The following is a 21,340-nucleotide window of genomic DNA, read 5'->3' as shown; positions in this document are numbered from 1 at the left end:
TGGACCTTCCTTGATCCACACGGCTGGGCTCCCTCCCTCACCTGGCATCGTTCTAGACTCTGTGATGTCACCAGGCTGAGCACAGTAGTCATATCTTCCTCTCAGGATCAGATACAATCAGTCAGTGTTTGTCCTGTGACCCTCTAGTAAAGTAAGTAAGTAGAACTGAGAATTCCCCAGTGGGATTTTCCCAGTGGTCCCGTGGCTAAGACTCCACACACCCAATGCAGGGGCCTGGGTTCGATCCCTAGTCAGGGATCCCACAGGCTGCAGCTAAGAGTTTGCATGCCACAACAAAGATCCAGTGCAGCCAAATAAATAGATTTTATATATAAATATATATTTATATATTATATATAAAGAATTCCCTAACACACCATGTTTTCATTTCCATTTCACAGAACAGTGAAGCTCACCCCATTGGACATTTTAAATTCTGAGGTTCCCTTCCTTTACATAATTGTTTGAGACTTTCTGCTAAAAACGTCTAAAATGCTAGCTGTTTCTCGGGAGCAAACAAATGCTTCTATTGCCTCTGACCTTGCATTGGAGTTTCTGAAACCCTCTCCTGTTTGAAAATGCATCCCATTCAAGTAGCAGTGCCAGGCGATCATGCCTGCCAAGCACAGGGACTAAGTCTCCAGTCCCAAAGGGGCAAAGCTGTCCCCTCAATTGACTTCAGTGGTTACCCAACACTCGTATCAGTGATCACAAAATAAAGAGCTAATACCATTAAGTATCCTCACCAGAGGTTGGTTTTGGAAACTCTCTAAGTGGAGAAAATATAGGACTCTGAGCTATAAAAGTGGCCCGCCTGCTCCTGGAGGACGAGGCTCTGGGTTTTGTCCTCCTTGTCTCATCTTCCTCTTTCCCCTTGATTTTCACTTGCTGTCAGTGTGACAGTCAGGGAAGGTGTCCCTCAAGGCAAAGAGTAGAACTCAGAGGCCACTGCACCACCCTATCTCCGCTCTTCTGTACTTCCCTTTTTTTTTTTTCTGGAAAATTGAAAAGAAAACATGGCAAATTATTATCTGCTTAATGCACATTTAGGTGTCCCCTGCCTCTTTTTTTTTTTTTTTAATCTATAAAAGATAGTACTTTCCACATCGGAGATATAACCTCCAGGCCTGAACAGGATCGTGCCAACTCCCACCCAATATCACAGTTTCGGTGACAACAAACTGGGTCCCAAACAGCCCAGTGAAAACCACAAGTTCTCTGTCTCAGTGACTTGAATTTAATGAAATGAAACAGTCACTTCTATTTTAGTATTTTTAAAGAGTGACGCTGAATAGCATAGTTAAAAGGTCAGTTCTTGAAATTATTGCATGAACCCTGGTCCCATCCAAGGGTAGAGAAGGATTTTTTAGGGGGTCCAAGGGCCCCTGGAACATACTGCCTATTTTGAGGTAACAGGGGAACCAGTTGGAAAGAAGAGTCTTCAGTTGGGGTGATGCTGTAACATTACCTACCAGGAATTTTTTTATGAGTCTTTCAATCAACCCATCAGTAACCCATCAGAAGCCGGGCAGGATCCCATTAGGAAGAGATGAGATGAACACTGCCCGCAAGGTCCAACCCCCTTCACAGGTTCCAAGCCCTCCCGGCAGGCTTCACTGGGACACTGCCCATGACCTGAGCCTCTGACCTTCCTGACACCCCAGGAGGCTTGGCATCCTCTTTTCTGGTCTCTGTTTAGAAAGCACATGTCAACTTGGAACCACCTCTCAGTTGCAATATTTCCATCTTCTCCAAAGACCCCTGGGATGTCTAGGTTGGGATTAGAAAGTTTAGAAACTTCCCCAAATTGCCTAGTCTGACAAATGCTTTTAGACGTTTGCCGTCACCCATGTTTTTACATATGGAATTGATTATGTCCACATCCTGCTGACCAATCTTTCAAGGGCCCCTGTCTTTAAGATAGATTTCAAACTCCTCCGCAGAGCTTCCTGAAAAGAAGCTCTTGGTGATCTGGCCTGTCCCTTGACACTTCTCCCTGGCTTTGCTCTAGACACTCTGGATTCTATACACTTTTCCAAGATGGCATATTCTCTCTCGTCTCTGAGCTTGGCACACAGTGTCCCCCATGCAATTAACTAAAGTTAATGCCCATGTTTCCCCCATCCCTTGAATCTGAACTTATTAGATGACTTGCTTTGGCCACAGGGAGATTAGCAAAGATTTTCCAAGAAGAGGTTTAAAAGCACTTGCGTGTTAGACTTTGTCCTCTCTTGCTCCTCCTGGGAACCCTGAGACCACATTATGAAAGCTCAGACTAGCCACCTGGAGGATGAGTGACCATATGAAGAGGGACCAGCTGTCCCAGGGGACAGTCCTGCCCCCCAACCAGCCTTACAACAGCTGGACATAAGAGTGAGGTCATCATGGACCAACCAGTCCTAGTCAAGCTACCTAGACTAGAATAGCCCAGCTGGCTCACAATACATGTTTGTTGTTTCATGTCATTAAACGCTGGGGTGGCTTGTTACATATGTATGCCAAATGATACACCCACTTTGTTTCTGAGTTAACACCTGTCAGTCCTTCAGGTCTAGGGGTGAAAGCTTCTCTGAGCCCAGAAGATGTCACATTGGTTTGCATCCGTAGCATCCTTTGGGTACCACTAAAAGATAGGAATTGCCTATCTTCTCACCTCTCTTTCCAGTGACTGGAAGCTCTTTTTAGCTGTTATGAAAGCTTTCCTTAGCGCACACACCAGGTAAATATTTGCTGAAAGAAGATACAGGGATGTATACCTCCATCTTCTGACTTATTCTGTCTTTAATGTCAAAGAATTAGCCCAGGTAATTTTCACCTATCTCCACCTAGACATGGTGGCTACATCAAAATACTGTAGTTTTTCTTTCTCAGAGCTCCACTCATACCAATAGCTTTTTGGGAATCTCCCTCGTCTTTTTAGAGACGAGACAAGTGTCTCTTCCCGACTCACTGTGCCTTTCAGTTTGACTAATGCTAAAAAATTTACCTAAAATACCAAGGCCCCTTAGACTCTGCACATGGATAATTCTGACAAATGCTGCCACGTTCACCATCATAATTACTCTACGTGTCAAAGAAGCAGAAGACTTTGACAAGACATAACCGACTTCACTGGCAATGCAATGACACTGACAGTTGATGACAATTCCCATTACAGAGGAAACATCTCCACAACCAAGAGACTAGCAAGTTTCAACTGTTCACCTGTTTGTTTCAGCAACACATCATGACAAATTTTGTTTTGTGCAATTTATTATCATAACAGCATTATAGCTGCCATGGTGACTAGGGAGCAATCTCTGGGCTAATATTTAGCACACATTATTTCATTCAGTTCTCTCAACAATTCTGCGGCATAGGCATGACCAGACCTATTTTACAGATGAGGTAAGTAAGACTCGGAGAAGCTGGGCAGTTTCCTCAGGGACACACAGCTAATGAGCGGCAGATCTAGGATTTGAATCCAGGTATGAGTCCCTGTAGCTCAGATGGCAACAAATCTGCCTGCAATACAGGAGACCTGGGTTCGATCCATGGGTCAGGAAGATGCCCTGGGGAAGGGAATGGCAACCCACTTCAGTATTCAAGCCTGGAGAACTCCATGCACAGAGGAGCCTGGCAGGGTACAGTCCTTGGGATCACAAAGAGTCAGACAGAACTGAGTGACTAACACTACACTTATGAGTCCAAACGTCCTTAGTTGGATGAATACCTTTAAATCTGATGCTGTCAAATGGAATAAAGAACTACCTTCCTTTGGAAGACATGGGAATAGGAGCACAGAGGAAGAAAGTGGCTTGCCCATGGTCTTACAGGGGTGGAAGGGAAAGAAGACCCAGGTGTCCATTCTTAGTCTGATGCTTCTGTACCAAGCCCCACACATCCCGATCTTCTCCTTGAGTTATTAATATTTAGATTCACACCTACCTCTGTGACTGACAACAAATTCAAGAGGAAGAGATAACCCAGTCTTTCTGTACTAGGTATGCTTCCAATTACTGTATATCTAGATAGGTTGTGAAAAAAAAAAAAAGTAGCATGAAGCTCATGAGTCCTAATTGGGCTCTCATCTGCTTTTCCAGATTTCTTTTAAAAAAGCAACCAACCTAGAGAAGGATTTTACCTTCCAACTTTAATGTGATTCACAGTCTGTATCTCTTATTCATATCAATATGAGAGAGCTGATTTCATTGCCCGTGTACCATGAAGAATGATGACTATTTAGCATCAGATATTGAATTAAGAGTTACATAATGATCCTTTAAAAAAAAAAAATCAACCTTGCTTCTCCACTGTATCAAAATGTACCTAAGAGGTATTTATTGTTCGAGAAACACACAATGTCTTTGAGAATTTAAACAACTTAAAATAATGACCTGGTTGAGCACACCACATGCTTGTTAAACAAAACTGATTTATTCAAGAAACATCTTGGAAACATAGGATGCTCTGAAAGTACAATCAACTCCCATGGAGTTTCTTTTTTCCTCCAAACAGTATTTCTGTTAATTTCCGTTCCAGATCTTCAACATTTATCCTTATTCTAGCTATGAAAGGGGGCATTTATATATGTTGAGTATAAATGTGCTGGGCTTCCCAGGTGGTTCAGTGGTAAAGAATCTGCCTGCCAATGCAGCAGACCCAGGTTCAATCCCTGCTCCAGGAAGATTCCTTGGAGAAGGAAATGGCAACCCACGCCAAGTCTTCTTGCCTGGAAAATCCCATGGACAGAGGAGCCTGGAGGGCTATACCCCATGGGGTTGCAAAGAGCTGGATGAAACTAAGCATGCAAACAGCAAACAATAAAATGTGCTAGAAATATCTGGTTACACCCTAACTGGCTTCCCCATCCTGAAGACACAGGTATGTGCTATTATCTCAGCAAATACTAAAAGGTCTCTGTGAATACAAAAAAAGTTCTTTAAGTAATGAAAGGTACTAATAATATTTTATGTCATTTGTGGGTTTCAACTGTTCTGGGGACATCTCTTTCACCAGATTCCCTTGCTCCCCAGCACCCAAATTTTGCAGGTAGACCCACCTTTGCTTTTTGTGTATGTGTGAAACATATCCTGGCATCTCCATGCCAACAGAAACAGATGCATTCCTGAGGAGAAAATGTCAGCCACGGGCACTGGCCAGGGGCTTCTCTGATGAAATGGTTATAGCATGCAGTCCCCAAGACATCCACTGCCAACTGACTGCCCAATTTTAGACTCAATCAAGGCAAGGCCAACTAAGTGAAGGACTTTAAGATAGAAAGCTCCTGTGTTCTTTTGGATCCAAATCAGGAGGGAGGGGCAAGTCATTTAGTGCCAATTCAATTTGACATCAAGGAAGGAGAGGAATTAAAGAGAAGAGGACAAGGGGTGCTCCTTTGCCACGCTGCAAACATGGATAATTACTGGAGCCCAGTCAGAGAGCTCTAGTTACACTCAACTGCTTCTAGGCCAGACCTGTCAACAAAACAAGGAGTCAAGATCTACTGTGGTGTTTCCCTTCAACCCTCCTCTCTTGACCTCTGACTCTGCCCAACACCTACCCATGTCCCCAACTCCGAACACCAGTGCTGATGAACAACAGGAACGTTAATCCAATTCACAAGAAAAACTGATACCATCTGATGTCCTGAGATCACCTAGCACCCTGGTCCGGCAGTCCCCACACTCTGCCTGGATCAGCCACTAATCAGTTTGTTATTCTCCACAGGACGCTATCTGGACGAGAAAGACCATGTGGTTCACAGTCCCAAGTGACACTCCCATGATACGGACATCTTCTTCCTGGAGGCCGGCCCAGATGAAGGAAATGGAAAATCCTCTTTGAGCAAGTTGACTGTCAACTCCCTTCCAACCCTCTGGAGGCCACCCTCGTCCACTGCCATTCCTTTGCTGGCCTTTAGGGATGCGCCAGCCAGCAGGTTGCCAGGACAACTGGCGTCATCGCTGGGGCTCAGAAATAGATCGCCAGCAGAGCTGGGAACCTGGACTGCAAACTCCAATGACAGCAACAAGATACCAATTGGCAGCTAATCTGCTCCACTAAAGGAGTGACAGACTAACATGACCCAGCAGAGAGCTCTCACCTCGACGTACTACCCTTAATCTACACATGTGCTTGATGCGGTGGTGACAGAGAAAGGGCAGAAACCTCACTGAAGATAGAGGTTGAATGACTATTCTGAATTATGTGAGCTGGTAGATTCACAGGAACCCACGGACACTTGTATATTTAATTTATTAGTCTCCTGAAAGTGGGGCGAGGGAGAAAGGTTGTTCACAGTGGAAGAAGGAGAGCCAGAAACAGGTAGAACAACTGAAGTTGCCAAAGAAAGGGAAGGGAAAAGTCTGTTTGCACAGGCAATAGCTGTCCCCGTTCTGAGTAATAGCATCCTAATCTCGTCCCTCCCTTTTCTTGGAGAACAAAGAGGAAAAGACAAAGGACACTAGGAAAGGCTTGCCAGGTCAGAAGAAGGGGATGATCTTTGGGTCCAGTTCTCTTTGTTCTGCAAAGTAAGTCTTACAATGCTTAGAATGGGCAGCAACTCATAGGAGCCGCAGGCATGAAGACTGCCTATCAAAGTCTTGGATGTTAGCCCTGGAGAAATTACAATTTTCAGTTGTATGCAAGCTGCAAAGGCTGTGGGCAAAAAAAGAAAAATGAAATGAAGAGCCACCTAATAAAAAATTTTTAGAAAATAATTTTAGCAAGAGCGTTTTCATTTCCAAATATGCAAAACATCGATGTCTCGATGTGAGGATGGCTTATGTCCAGAATGAAAGACGTAGCACAGCTCAGTACCTGTGCAGGGGTCCCAAGCAGTGAATTCTGTTGGCACTGTGGACAAGTCCTAGTGCTAGACACTCGTGGCCAGAAGGGCTAGAAGGTCATAAGACGTGTGTGATAAAGGTATTGGGAAAGACGTGCAAGATAGAGGTGGAATAAGATGCTGAAGAGTCCAAGGAGCATGACTAGAACTTAATTGAGTTTTGGAAATAAAAAGATTCTGAAGGAGGTTGCCATTTGTATCCCATTAGGGTTTTCACTTTGGAGGATTCTACTTAAGGATGTTGTTTCAGAACAGAAGCACAAAAAGAAAACTGGGGACTTCCCTGGGGGTCCATTGGCTAAGACTCTGTGCTCCCAGTGCAGGGGGCTCAGGTTCAATCCCTGGTCAGGGAACTAGATCCCACGTGCTGCAACTAAGGATCACGTGTGATGCAACTAAGACCCAGCAAAGCCAAATAAATATCTAAAAAAAAAAAACCAGAAAACTGACACTGAAACATAACATCCTCCAACACAGATGTCAAACAGCTAATTTTACTATCTCACCTTAAAAGCAGCTTACATTTGTTGCAAAAGACTTTTCTTTAAAAATAATTATATAACATTCTTATTCAGCGGTCTGCAAAAGGTTAACAAAATCCTCAGGACACAGAGAAGATGGATTCATTCTTTCACTCTACAAGTCCGCCTACGGTCTTTTATTACATAGCTAGCACTGGAAATTTAATATGAATATATGTTGAGGGAGGGATAACTGATCTTTTTTTAAAAATGATTGTTTCACAAAAGTTAAAAATGTGGGATATTAAGGGTGAAATTATTCATTTGTCTTTATACATCTGTCCCCAAAATTGATATGTTTGCTGGTAAGAACCATCAGATTTTGTTTTGGCTTTATGACAAAACGATGTCCCTTAGTTTCTATCTGTGCCTCACTCTTTCCTCTAAAAACACAAAAGAGAAACAACAGTCTTTTAGAGGAAGGATGAAAATAATACTATGATATGATATAGAGAAAGACATACATCAGTCATATTTATACATGACCATCATAGTCATATATATTTATAATAAAGATGGTAGAGCTGATCAGTCTCCAAGTTACCAAGTAGGAGAATGATTTGATCTCTGTCTGGAAGAATTTGCAGCAGCTTAAGATTCCCCTTCTTGGGCATCACCCCCATCCAGTCATCCTCGCCCTGCCTTCTGTGTATACAGATTCTTCCACAGCGAGCGCTTCAAAGGCACTCAACTTGAAAAACACATTTTTAGTTCTGGGTGTGGTTTCGGTCTGATGTTCAGTTGAAAACACTACATTTTACACAGGTTGGGGAGGTACCGCCTCTTTAAGTGGCCCAAGTTCTCGCTTTAGCTATTACTTATAAATACATAAAATGACTCCAAAGAGGAATGGGTCCCACGTGCTCTATGCCCCCTCTCTACGTCTGGATCAGTGGTCATGGCACAGCGTTCCTCGTGGAGTGATGCTTCTGGTTCTGCGGTCTCACCTGCCCGGTGCAGAAGCAGTTAAACAAAAAGACTCGTGTTATCTTCTCTCGCTCTCTCACCTTCTCAAAACACACACATACATGGGGTTGAAATCCAACCCCTGTTTCAAGGCCGAATTCAGATGCTCAACTGTCCGTGAATCCTTCCTCCTCTGAAAACCCGAGTCTCAGGACTCTTACTCACACCCCCTTCGGAGCACTGACTCTGTGCTGACCAGCACTGACCAGCACGGTGGGAGGGAAATCCCAGAGGGCAGTGAATGCAGATGACTCACCCCTGCCTCCCTCACAGACCTGAGCACACCTTGGCACACACCAGTCTTTTCATAAATAAGATCCAGTCAGTGAATTCGAAACAGTAAATAGAACATAAAACCTTTTTGCTTTAGCACTACTCCATTAGAAAGCAGTCTGACCGGCTATGGACACATTCCTTTACAGGACAAAAACACTGTACAAGATATATGGACGTTTTTCCTTCCGCAACTGCTGAGCGCTCCGGGAATTTCTTTTCCTCTCTGGGATGCTAAGGCAAGTAGGCCGCGCAGGTGGGGAAGATGATGTCGAGGGACATAGGTGCGCCTGGAATAGGCTGCCCTCGGCCAAGCAACTCAGGAAGTCGGGCTGACATCAATTCTCAGTTCTTAGCAGCTCATGCAGAGCCTCCAACACCACCACCCGCCGCAAGGCAGCAATGGCCAGGAATGAGTGAGGCCATCTATAAGAAGCAACTGGAGGAAGTTTGGGAAAGGGAAAGAAATGGGTGAAAGAGAAAACTCTAGAAGACTTGAGGCTACATAAAGAATACCCAGAGTGCTTGCATGAAATAGGAGAGCCTCTTTGCCTTCATAACATGCGGATCAACTGGCAGGGTCATTATAAGCAAAGATTTTAAAAAATGAGATTTTCCCCTCATTTATCTAATAGTAAAATCTCTTCCCTTCTGATCCCTTTTATCGACTCTAGTTTTTTTTTTCTACGATAGCACTAGAGATCATAAAAAAAAATTGGTATCACAGATGGCAAATCTAAAAGGTACAAATTGACAGACACATAGGGAAATTCCCAAATCGCTCTGATTAGAGTGTGTATGTGTAATTCTTTCACTCTGGAGACTAGAAATTCAGTTCCCATTTTTCAAAGCTTATAAAGACAGCATAATGCTGTCTAAATAGGCACAGAGGTGTTTATTTTAGTCTTTCCATTTCTTCCCAGGAATAATATAACTCCTGCACTCTGAAAAGGGGGTTGATAAACAAAAAATTCAAGAAACCTTGATACCTGCTATCCTCAAAAGCCACAGAAGACGATGCCTCCCTAAGAAAGCGATTGTCGGTTTCTCCCTTCCCGCCAGAGAGACATTCAATGGACTCAATTTGTATCAGCTCACTACCTTTTCACTCCAAAATATGTACCTCTCAATAGGAAAGAAAATGAAAATGAGGCTATTCAGTAAATGGTGAGTTTCTAGGTAGACCAGACATGCCAAGCCCATCTCTCACTTAGGAAATCAAGGAAAACACGAACGGTGATAAAATAATGGGATTATAAGACACAACACCCCATCTTTCACAGAATGCCAGGGCAGGCTGCTCACAAACAACCCGTAAAGCAAACCACTCAAATGGAAGAGGAGAGGAAACACACAGAGGGCAGAATTTAAGTATGAGAAAATCCCCAAACTCTATTGATAGTTCCCTAAAGCCTTTTTTAAAACAAACAGCTTCCTTTCCCACACTGACATATACACTGTAAACATTTGACGTCTACTTCTAAGGAAAAGACAGTGAACTAGTTTTTGCATGTCATTCTCTACCTGACCAAACTACCATCAGATTGAAGCCATTTGCACAAGAACCATGTTTTTGGTTCTTTTCTGAATGGCTTAGGCTCACACAGGAGAAACCCAGGCATAGGCTCACTCTGTCCTTAGTGGCTCAACAAATATTTACTGAGTGCCCACTACAGGACAAGCAGCATTTTAGGTGTTGTGGATTCACCAGGAAAATAATAAGAACAACATCCCCGTTTTCATGGATCTTACTGTCTAGCTGGGAGATGGACAATTAACAAATGCATGTATAATATGTAAGGTGCTTAAAAGAAAAAAAGAAAGCAGGCTAGAGAAGCGGTCTCCAACCTTGGTGGCATAGGGAGTGGTTCATGGAAAACAATTTTTCCACAGACCAGGGGAGGGGGTGGCAGATGGTTTGGGGATGATTCAAGCACATTACATTTACTGGGCACTTTATTTCTATTATTATTACAACAGCTCCACCTCAGATCATCAGGCACTAGATCCTGAAGTTTAGGGACCCCTGGGCTAGAGGGCACAGAGGGACAGGGTGCTGCTTTATATAGGTCGGGGAAGGCTGCTTAAAAGAGGCAGCTGGAGAAGATCTACTCAAGAAAGCAAAGAAGCTCAGAAGAAAATTACAGATCATGGCCTCCTTGCTTATATACTAAGTAATATTTGAGAACAGAGGTGGATTATTTTTCAAAAGTTAAATTTCAAAAGTGGTGCATATTTAATTTTCAAAAAGACCAATGAGTATGGATCCTAAATTTAAATGACTAAAACTGTCTTCTTAGAAAAAGTGCCCAAGTGAACACCTTTCAACTGTCACATGGTCCCTGGGAGGATCCTCTGCAAAGGGTAGTGTCGCGGCAACACACACAATAATTCTTTTGTTTTTTAACCACAAGACTGTGCTCAATGTTTTAAATGCTCTTGGATTAATAAATTGAAGTTGTACCAGATCACTGACTTTTAGAGGCCAAACAGGGGAAAATGAATATTCAGCCTGCCTCATCCAAGGCTGATACTCGAAGCAATGTTAGAGTCTTTAGAAGAACCATCAGAGCTCACTGCACTCAATCTTCTCATGTTACTCAAGATAAAATGGGTCCTCAAGGCTCTAGGGTTAATTGCAGCACCACGGGTAAAATCCAGGTCTCCCAACTCCTAGGTCAGTTTTCTTGCCTCTCCTCTTTGTACAAGATACTACACCTTAGGGCCAGTTTGAGACACTTTGAGGAGCAAAGTCCATCTGCAAGAACCACAGTGGCATTTGACAGGTGGATAATGGGGACAAGCAGAGAACTACAAAGGTAGTGAGTCTGGGGCAACAAGCTGCTAAAGATGGACACCACTAATTCCAGTGGCTGCCATGATTATTACTAACATGTTCATCTACCCACTACCATACCCCATCTACATGCAAGCTCATGTCCTTTGGAAAATCTCTTGCCTTCTCTATTATAATGGCATGGCCTTGGGGCACCAGGATACCAAAATAAGGAGAAAATATTAACTCAGTGGTGTAAAAATATAGCTAGACTGCAAAAGGTTACTAACTTCAAAATTTACTAAGAAAACTGGGACTTCCCCCACCTCCCCAAGTGAATGCTATTTGGAAGAAAAAGTCCTTTGGAGTTCAAAAGAATTGAGCATTTTCTTCCTCTAGCTCAACCCATTCTGTTTACAGAAGGATTTTTAAATGACTTTAAGTTGTGGCATCTTAAGGTTTACACTCTAAAATGTCTTTGAAAACCTCACTTAATGTTTGAGGTCTGACAGGGTATCACATGAGCAGTTCAAAGCAATGGTTTAAAACAAAAACAAATACCACCAGATTCAAAACAAAAGCTATCTTGATTATAGTAACTGCACTGTTCTTTTAAATGTAACCTGAAACCTACAGCACTTTACCATATGATGCTTGTTTCCTAGGATAAAAGATGCTTAAAAAAAACATCGTCAGAAGTGCATTCTGTTGGCTACCTGATTGGGAAATACTTTCTAGAAAAACATACAGCTATAGTAGGACCCAGATCTAATAGGGCCTCCAAATTATTCCTGAACAGTGATAGAAACTTTTAGAATAAGAGTTTTTTTAATAAGATTCTGCTGCTTGTGGGGACCCCAAACTAAGATGGAGACTCATCAATAAACAAGCAACACAGAGCAACACAGACTTATAAACCAACACTTTGCAGGGGTCAGTGACTTGCCCAAGGTTGCAAACTTACTTGACCTTAGGACCAGGAATAGGGTTGAGGTCAATAATTCCAGGAGCCCTGTACTTTCCACCAGAACCGATGTGATCATACGTACAAAACGAGAATCCATGAAAACACCAGCATCCCCCGTCACCCACTTACGCTGAAGCACTGGGAGTTCTTGAGTTCAATAAGCTTATTTTAATATGACTATTTAACCCTTGGGAAATATGGATAAATATGCATATTTAATACAAATTTTTAGAAAACCAAGAAATAAAATTTCAGTGGAAATTTTTCTTTTCAGTGGTAAATGCTTTTTCTCCCTGATACATGCCCTCATATCGCTGCACCTTGCTCTCTCAAAATTCTTTATGGAACTGGAAAGAAAAAGGTAATAAATGCCTGAAAAACTTTCCTGACCAAGTTATTAAGAAACTGAAAACTTAATGCACAGTTATTTATATATATATATACACATACATATATGTGTATTATATATAAATGCATATTTATTATAATACACATACACACAAATATATAAAGATGTATGTGCACAAATATATATGATAGATATTTCCACACACAAAAAAACACCTAGTCAAAGATGGCTCTTCATGTTCTAAAATGTGAAGGTAATATGTTCATAGGCCAGCCTGGATTTCCTGTAGTTTTAATCTTTCCTGGTCAAAACTCTTCTAAGCAAGTTTTTCTTATGACACGGTCTAGTAATGAGGTAAAATCTCCAGAAAGCAGCAGAGCTGAGCAAACCCTTAAGTTTCGTGGTAAACTAAAGCTTCTGGAAGCCCACAGTGTGCCTTCTCCTCAATTACTGGATCCTATACCTCCTCATGAAAGGTGACCAGCAGCTGACATGCAGAAATCACTAATCTCAAAATCCCAACCCAGTAGCCTGACAAAAACCAATAAATCAGCCAGTTTTAAGCAAGAGAAGCACCCTGAAGAGCTGACTGTACTAGCTTGTATACCTCAGATTTTTGAACACCAGAAACATATTTCCTTCCAATAAAAAACTCCATGTAAATAAAATAATGACAGGGTATGATTCCCCGGTTGGGAGTCCTTAGCCTGAAAGGTTTTACCCCATATCCACTAACCTAAAAGAACTGCAGAGCCGGGTTTAAAGAGGCTGCTATAAACTTGGCCCTACGCTGAAATAATCACTGTCTTCCACCCTTTTATTCCAGAAGGAGAGAATGAGCAGTGCCCAACAGAAGCTAAGAAAGTCAAGTTCACAGCAAATAACAACAGAACCTCTCCCCTAAAAAAAAAAGAAGAAGAAGAAGAAATTAATTGGAAGATCACCTAGAGCTAATGCTAACACGTTTTCAGCACCCTGGCTCGAGCATCCAGTGATTCACAAACCGCTGCAAGGCAAGCCAGTGCAGATTCGACTCTTGTTAACTTACAACATTCACTGTGCGCGGTTCACAGGTAGCCCCAGCTTGTACTTCACCATGGAGACTTCCCACAAGAAGCTGGAGTGCTCCTGGGCCCAGGTGTGTTCTTTCTTCCTTTCACAGGGAAAGGAGAAGTACCTAGCATGGGAACAGAAGAAAAAATAAAAAGTTGAATACTCCGTCAAATCCCTTGTTATTGCAACAAATGAAGATCAATTAGACTGATGGGTAATTCACCAAAGACCATTTTCCAGTACACTTTGCTTAAAAAGGAAATGCGATATTTTTGCTCTTGCCCCAGGAGACGGTATGGTGCAGCCAAGCCTTTCCCCCACCCCCACCCCAAAGTGGAAGCCAATTCTGGGAGACTTCAGATGCAATCCCAGCTGAGATGCAAACTTGCAACATGGCCTCAAAATAAGCCACCCGAGTTGACGCTCTTGCAAAAAGGCGGATGCCTGGACTATGACCTTTTGCCAAGTTGTTGGGAAGATCAATAAGAACACTTTGGCAAAGCACTCCAAGTTCCCAAGAAGAAAGGCGCCTCGTAAACACAAAGGATTATTCGCCGTCAGAAAACTGTAGCTTAGCTCTGAGCCAGAATATAAAAGTCAGCTTTGGCAAGGCACCCACAATCAACCATCATCGGCACACCCAAGCATCCAAATGTTTCTCCTTCCACCTAGCGGTCAAGGGGTTCACAGGGCAGGAAACAGAGCTGTCTGGAATCTCAGGGAGAAAGAAAGTAAAGCCTTGGAACAGGAAGGGAAGAGGAAGAGGCGACCAAAACTAATAAGGAAGGCATGTGCAGGGGACACGATTATTTGGTCCATACCACCCAGCTCCCTTGCACTGCTGGTCTGCAGTGTTTAGTGTGCTGATGTTTGCAGGGCTGTGAAATTTTCTACTTGGCCATCTGCCATTTCCACCCACCAAGGATAACACGACAGAAGTGGTATGTGGAGTTCTGCTGACCATTGCCAAGGACAGACCCTCTAGTCATCTGTTGCAATCCAAGGAGGCCTGTCCACGTGGCAGGCAATACTGAGTATCCGCTGAGTCAGAGATCTTCATTGTGTTCTCGAGCACTGGTTTTTGGAACTCAAGTAAAGGCCCTTTCATTTCAGGTGAAATTCCTCTTGGTAGATTGGACCTAGGCTGGTCTTTGGAGAGAGATCAAGCCCTGAGCCTTTGGAGTGGGAGCACTGACTCCAAGACTCTAGACAACCAGAGAACTAACCCTAGGGGGGGATCAGATAGTGAGAACTCACACAAAGGAAGCCACTTGAATACAAGACTGGGCATCACTCAATCACCAGTAGCACCCTGTGCAGGACACCTCATCTAAACAATAAGCAAAGCAAAAATACAAACCCAATCATCAGCAGACAGGATTACCACCTCACTCAGCCTTGCCCATCAGAGGAAAAACAAACCAACCAACAAACAAGCAAAAACTCAGCACAAATCTCACCCTATACGAAGCTTACACAAACCAATGGACCAACCTTAGGAGGGCAGAAACCAAAAGGAAGAAAGAATTCAATCTTGAAGCCTGGGAAAAGGAGACCTCACACACAGTAAGTTAGAAAAAAATAATGAAAAGGCAGAGAAATACTACACAAATGAAGGAACAAACTAGAAACACAGAAGTCCAAATAAATGAAAAGGAAATAGGCCAACTACCTGAAAAAGAATTCAGAATAATGATAGTAAAGATGATCAAAAACCTTGAAAACAAAATGGAGAAAATGCAAGAATCAATTAAAAACTTAGAAGAATTAAAGAATAAACATACAGAAGACAAACAACACAATTACTGAAATTAAAGATACTCTGGAAGGAATCAATAGCAGAATATCTGAAGCAGAAGAACAAATTAGTGAGCTGGAAGATAAAATGGTGAAAATAACTTCTGAAAAGCAGAATAAAGTAAAAAAGAATGAAAAGAACCGAGGATAGTCTCAGAGACCTCTGGGACAATATCAAACGTACCAACACTCAAACTATAGGAGTCTCAGAAGAAGAGGCGGAGAAGGCAATGGCAACCCACTCCAGTACTCTTGCCTGGAAAATCCCATGGATGGAGGAGCCTGGTAGGCTGCAGTCCATGGGGTTGCTAGGAGTCGGACACGACTGAGCAACTTCCCTTTCACTTTTCACTTTCATGCATTGGAGAAGGAAACGGCAACCCACTCCACTGTTCTTGCCTGGAGAATCCCAGGGACGGGGGAGCCTGGTGGGCTGTCGTCTCTGGGGTCGCACAGAGTCAGACACGACTGCAGCGCCCTAGCAGCAGCAGCAGAAGAAGAGGAAAAGAAAGGGTTTGAGAAAATTTTTGAAGAGATTATAGTTGAAAATTTCCCCAACATGGAAAAGGAAACAGTCAATCAAGTCTGAGAGGCACAGAGAGTCCCATACAGCATAAACCCAAGGAGAAACATGCCAAGACACATACTAATCAAACTAACAAAGACTAAACACAAAGAAAGAATATTAAAAGCAGCAAGGGAGAAGCAACAAGTAACATACAAGGGAAACCCCATACACTTAACAGCTGATCTTTCAGCAGAAACTCTGCAGGCCAGAAGGGAATGGCAGGATATTTTTAAAGTATTGAAAGGGAAAAATCTACCCAGCAAGAATCTCATTCAAACTTGATGGAGAAATAAAAAGCTTTTCAGACAAGCAAAAGTTAAGAGAATTCAGTACCACCAAACCAACTTTACAACAAATGTTAAAGGGACTTATATAGTCAAGAAATACAAGAGAAGCAAAAAGATCTACAAAATCAACCCCAAACAATTTAAAAAATGGCAATAGGAACATATATATCAATAATTACTTTAAATGTAAATGGATTAAATGCTCCAAATAAAAGACACAGACTAGTTGAATGGATAAAAAAATAAGAACCATATATATGCTGTCTAAAAGAAACCCACTTCAGACCTAAAGACACATATAGACTTAAAGTGAAAGGATGGAAAAACAGATTCCATGCAAATGGGAAGCAAAAGAAAGCTGAAGTAGCAATCTTCATATCAGACAAATAGACCTTCAAATAAAGATTGCAAGAGATAAGGACACTACATAATAACCAAGGGATCAATCCAAAAGGAAGACATAACAATTGCAAATATCTATGCACCCAACATAGGAGCACCTCAATACACAAGACAAACACTAGCAGACATACAAAGAGAAATTGACAGTAAAACAATAATAGTAGGAGACTTGAACGCCCCACTCACACCAATAGACAGATCATCAAAACAGAAAATTAGTAAGGAAACACGTCTTAAATGATGCATTAGATGAGATGGATCTCATTGATATCTTCAGGATATCTTCCATCCAGATGCAGAAGAAAATACCTTCTTCTCAAGTGCACATGGAACATTCTCCAGGATAGACCACATCTTGGGTCACAAATCAAACCTCAGTAAATTTAAGAAAATTGAAATTGTATCAAGCATCTTCTCTGACCACAACACTATGAGCCTAGATATGAATTACAAGAAAAAAAACTGTCAGAAACACAAACACATGGAGATTAAACAACACGTTTCTAAATAACCAACAGGTTATTGAAGAAATTAAAAGAGAAATCAAAAAATTTCTAGAAACAAATGACAATGAAAACATGACAACTCAAAACCTATGGGGTGCAGCAGAAGCAGTTCTAAGAGTTTATAGCAATACAATCCTAGCTCAAGAAACAAGAAAAACATCAAATAGACAGCCTAACTTTACACCTAAAACAACTAGAAAAAGAAGAACAAAAAGACCCCAAAATTAGTAGAAGGAAAGAAATCATAAAGATCCGAGTAGAAATAAATGAAAAACAAATGAAAGAGACAATAGAAAAGATTAATAAAACTAAAAAATGGTTCTTTGAGAAGACAAACAAAATTGACAAGCCTTTAGCCAGACTCATCAAGAAAAAAAGAGAAGAATCAAAGCAACAAAATTAGAAATGAAAAAGATTACAAGAGACAATGCAGAAATACAAAGGATTATAAGTGACTATTATGAACAACTATATGGCAATAAAATGGATAACCTGGAAGAAAAGGACAGATTCTTAGAAAAGTTCAATCTTCCAAGACTGAACCAGGAAGAAATAGAAATTATGAACCCAATTACAAGCACTGAAATTGAAGCTGTGATCAAAAATCTCCCCAAAAACAAAAGCCCAGGACCAGACGGCTTCACAGGAGAATTCTATCAAACATTTAGAGAACAGCTAATGCCTATCCTTCTAAAACTCTTTCAAAAAATTGCAGAGGAAGGAACAGTTCCAAACTCATTCTACGAGGCCACCATCACCCTGATACCAAAACCAAAGACAACACACAAAAAAAACTACAGGCCAACATCACTGATGAACATAGATGCAAAAATCCTCAACAAAATTTTAGCAAACAGAATTCAGCAACACATCAAAAAGCTAAAACACCATGATCAAGTTGGGTTTATTCCAGGAATGCAAGGATTCTTCAATATATGCAAATCAGTCAATATGATACACCATATTAAGGAACTGAAAGATAAAAACCATATAATATCAACAGATGCAGAAAAAGCCTTTGACAAAATTCAGCACCCATTTATGACAAAATCTCTTAAAAAAATGGGCATAGAAGGAACCTACCTCAACATAGTAAAGGCCATATATGACAAGCCTACAGCAAACATTATTCTCAATGATGAAAAACAGAAAGCATTCCCCCTAAGATCAGAAACAAGACAAGGGTGTCCACTTTCACCACTATTATTCAACATAGTTCTGGAAGTCCTAGCTACAGCAGTCAGAGAAGAAACAGAAATAAAAGGAAAAGAAGAAGTAAAGCTCTATTTGTAGATGATATGATACTGTACATAGAAAACTCTAAAGATAGAATCAGAAAATTACTAGAGCTAACCAGGGAATTTAGCAAAGTTGCAGGATACAAAACTAATACACAGAAATCATTTACATTTCTATATATTAACAATGAAAAATCAGAAGAGAAATTAAGAAATAAATCCCATTCACCATTGCAACAAAAAGAATTAAATATCTAGGAATACACTTACCTAAAGAGACAAAAGAAAGTTGTAAGACACTAATGAAAGAAATCAATGATGACATAAAACAGATGGAGAGATATTCCATGTTCCTGGGTAGGAAGAATCAATATTGTGATAATTATTATACTACCAAATGCTATCTACAGATTCAATGCAACCCCTATCAAATTATCAATGACATTTTTCACAGAACTACAACAAAAATTTTCACAATTCATATGGAAACACAGAAGACCCTGAATAGCCAAAGCAGTCTTGAGAAAGAAGAATGGAGCTGGAGGAATCAACCTTTCTGACTTCAGATTATACTACAAAGCTATGGTCATCAAGACAGTATGGTACTGGCACAAAAACAGAAATATAGATCAAGGAAACAAGACAGGAAGCCCAGAAATAAACCCAGGCACCTATGGGTACCTTATTTTTGACAAAGGAGGCAAAGAATATACAATTAGTTTTGGAAATTAATACTTTGTCAGTTGTTTCATTTGCTATTATTTTCTCCTATTCTGAGGGTTGTCTTTTCACCTTGCTTATAGTTTCCTTTGCTGTGTTAAAGCTATACAAAAATGAGCCTCTTCAATAAATGGTGCTAGGAAAACTGGACAGCTACATATAAAAAAACAAAATTAGAATACTTCCTAACACCACACACAAAGGTAAACTCAAAATGGATTAAAGACCTAAATGTAAGACCAGAAACTATAAAACTCTTAGAGGAAAACATAGGCAGAACACTCGATGACATAAATCAAAGCAAGATCCTCTATGACCCACCTCCTAGAGTAACGGAAATAAAAACAAAAGTAAACAAATGGGACCTGATTAAACTTAAAAGCTTTTGCACAGCAAAGGAAACTATAAGGAAGCTGAAAAGACAACCCTCAGAATGGGAGAAAATAATATCAAATGAAACAACTGACAAAGGATAAATTTCCAAAATATACAAGCGGCTCATACAACTCAATGCCAGAAAAACAAACAACCCAATCAAAAAGTGGGAAAAAGACCAAAACAGACATTTCTCCATAGAAGACATACAGATGGCTAACAAACACATGAAAAGATGCTCAATATCGCTCATTATCAGAGAAATGCAAATCAAAACTACAATGAGATATCACCACACACCAGTAAGAATGGCCATCATCAAAAAGTCTACAAACAATAAATGCTGGCGAGGGTGTGGAGAAAAGGGAATGCTGTTGCACTGTTGGTGGGAATGTAAACTGACACAGCCACTATGGAAGACAGTATGGAGATTGCTTAAAAAACTAGGAATAAAACTACCATATGACCCAGGAATCCCACTCCTAGGCATATATCCTGAGGAAACCAAAATTGAAAAAGACAGATGTATCCCATTGTTCATTGCAGTACAATTTACAATAGCTAGAACATGGAAGCAACCTAGATGTCCATCAACAGATGAATGGATAAAGAAGTTGTGGTACATATACACATGGAATATTACTCGGCCATAAAAAGGAACTCATTTGAGTCAGTTCTGATGAGGTGGATGAACCTAGAACCTATTATACAAAGTGAAGTGAGTCAGAAAGAGAAAGATAAATATCATATTCTAACTCCTATATATGGGATCTAGAAAAATGGTACTGAAGAATTTATTTTCAGGGCAGCAATGGAGAAAAAGACAGAGAACAGACTTCATGGACATGGGGAGAGGGGAGGAGAGGGTCAGACGTATGGCAAGAGTAACATGGAAACTTAAATTACCATATGTAAAACAGACAGCCAACGGGAATTTGCTGTATGGCTCAGGAAACTCAAACAGGGGCACTATATCAATCTAGAGGGGTGGGATGGGGCAGGAGATGGGAGGGAGGTTCAAAAGGGAGGGGACATATATATACCTATGGCTGATTCATGTTGGGGTTTGACAGAAAACAACAAAATTCTGTAAAGCAATTATCCTTAAATAAAAAAATAAATTAAAAAAGAAAAGAAATGAGGAAGTAAAAAGGAAAAAAAAGACATGGCACGTGGAGGCCCTTCTGGGAAAGGGCTGGGTGATTTTTGTTTGTTTGCTGCTTTTAAAGAAAAGACCTGATTGAGTTTACTCTCAGTATCTCATTAATTATTTCTTGAATCTGGATTTCTTGCTTCCCCCGCCCCCCCCAACCCCACCCGCTTCTGTAAGACTGGGCCAGGAACAACTTCTCCTGGGCCAATATTATTCAAGGTATTTTGACGTGTGTACCTTTGCAGAGTGTGACTTACAAGAGTGGCTTTGGGGATGACAAGAAATAGAAGTTAAATACTACTCTAGAATCTTGTTTGCTTCCCAAATAAATCATTCACAAGTACCAGCCATGTTTTCCTTTCAAAGTCATAAGTGCACACTGAACAAAAATTGGAATCCCAGCATTAGCATGGTTGGTAAAGAATATTTTTGAGGGAAAAATGTGATCTCTTATCTTAAAAAAAAAGGCAAGAATGAATAATACCAGATCTTAGGTTTGGAACTGGCAAAACACTGAGAAGCAGACCTTTAAAGAAGTAAAAATTTGGAGGGAAAACAGT

The 21,340-nt window shown here is 41.0% G+C and overlaps 1 protein-coding gene across 14 annotated transcripts in view; it reads right to left on the bottom strand.

The window, feature by feature from the left end:
- Positions 1-21,340, bottom strand: part of ATXN1 (ataxin 1) — a 451,903-nt gene that overhangs the window by 127,249 nt on the left and 303,314 nt on the right. For all 14 annotated transcript variants that reach the window (XM_081518164.1, XM_081518155.1, XM_081518162.1 and 11 more), the window contains one exon: positions 13,730-13,858. The gene's annotated coding sequence lies outside the window, so the exon portion shown is untranslated. The remainder of the gene's footprint in view (positions 1-13,729; positions 13,859-21,340) is intronic.

This window comes from Giraffa tippelskirchi, chromosome 8 (genome assembly GCF_054371585.1).
Source record: "Giraffa tippelskirchi isolate mGirTip1 chromosome 8, T2T-mGirTip1v1.2.pri, whole genome shotgun sequence".
In the NCBI taxonomy this organism is placed as follows: domain Eukaryota; kingdom Metazoa; phylum Chordata; class Mammalia; order Artiodactyla; family Giraffidae; genus Giraffa; species Giraffa tippelskirchi.
This window is presented reverse-complemented; position numbering and strand designations above follow the sequence as displayed.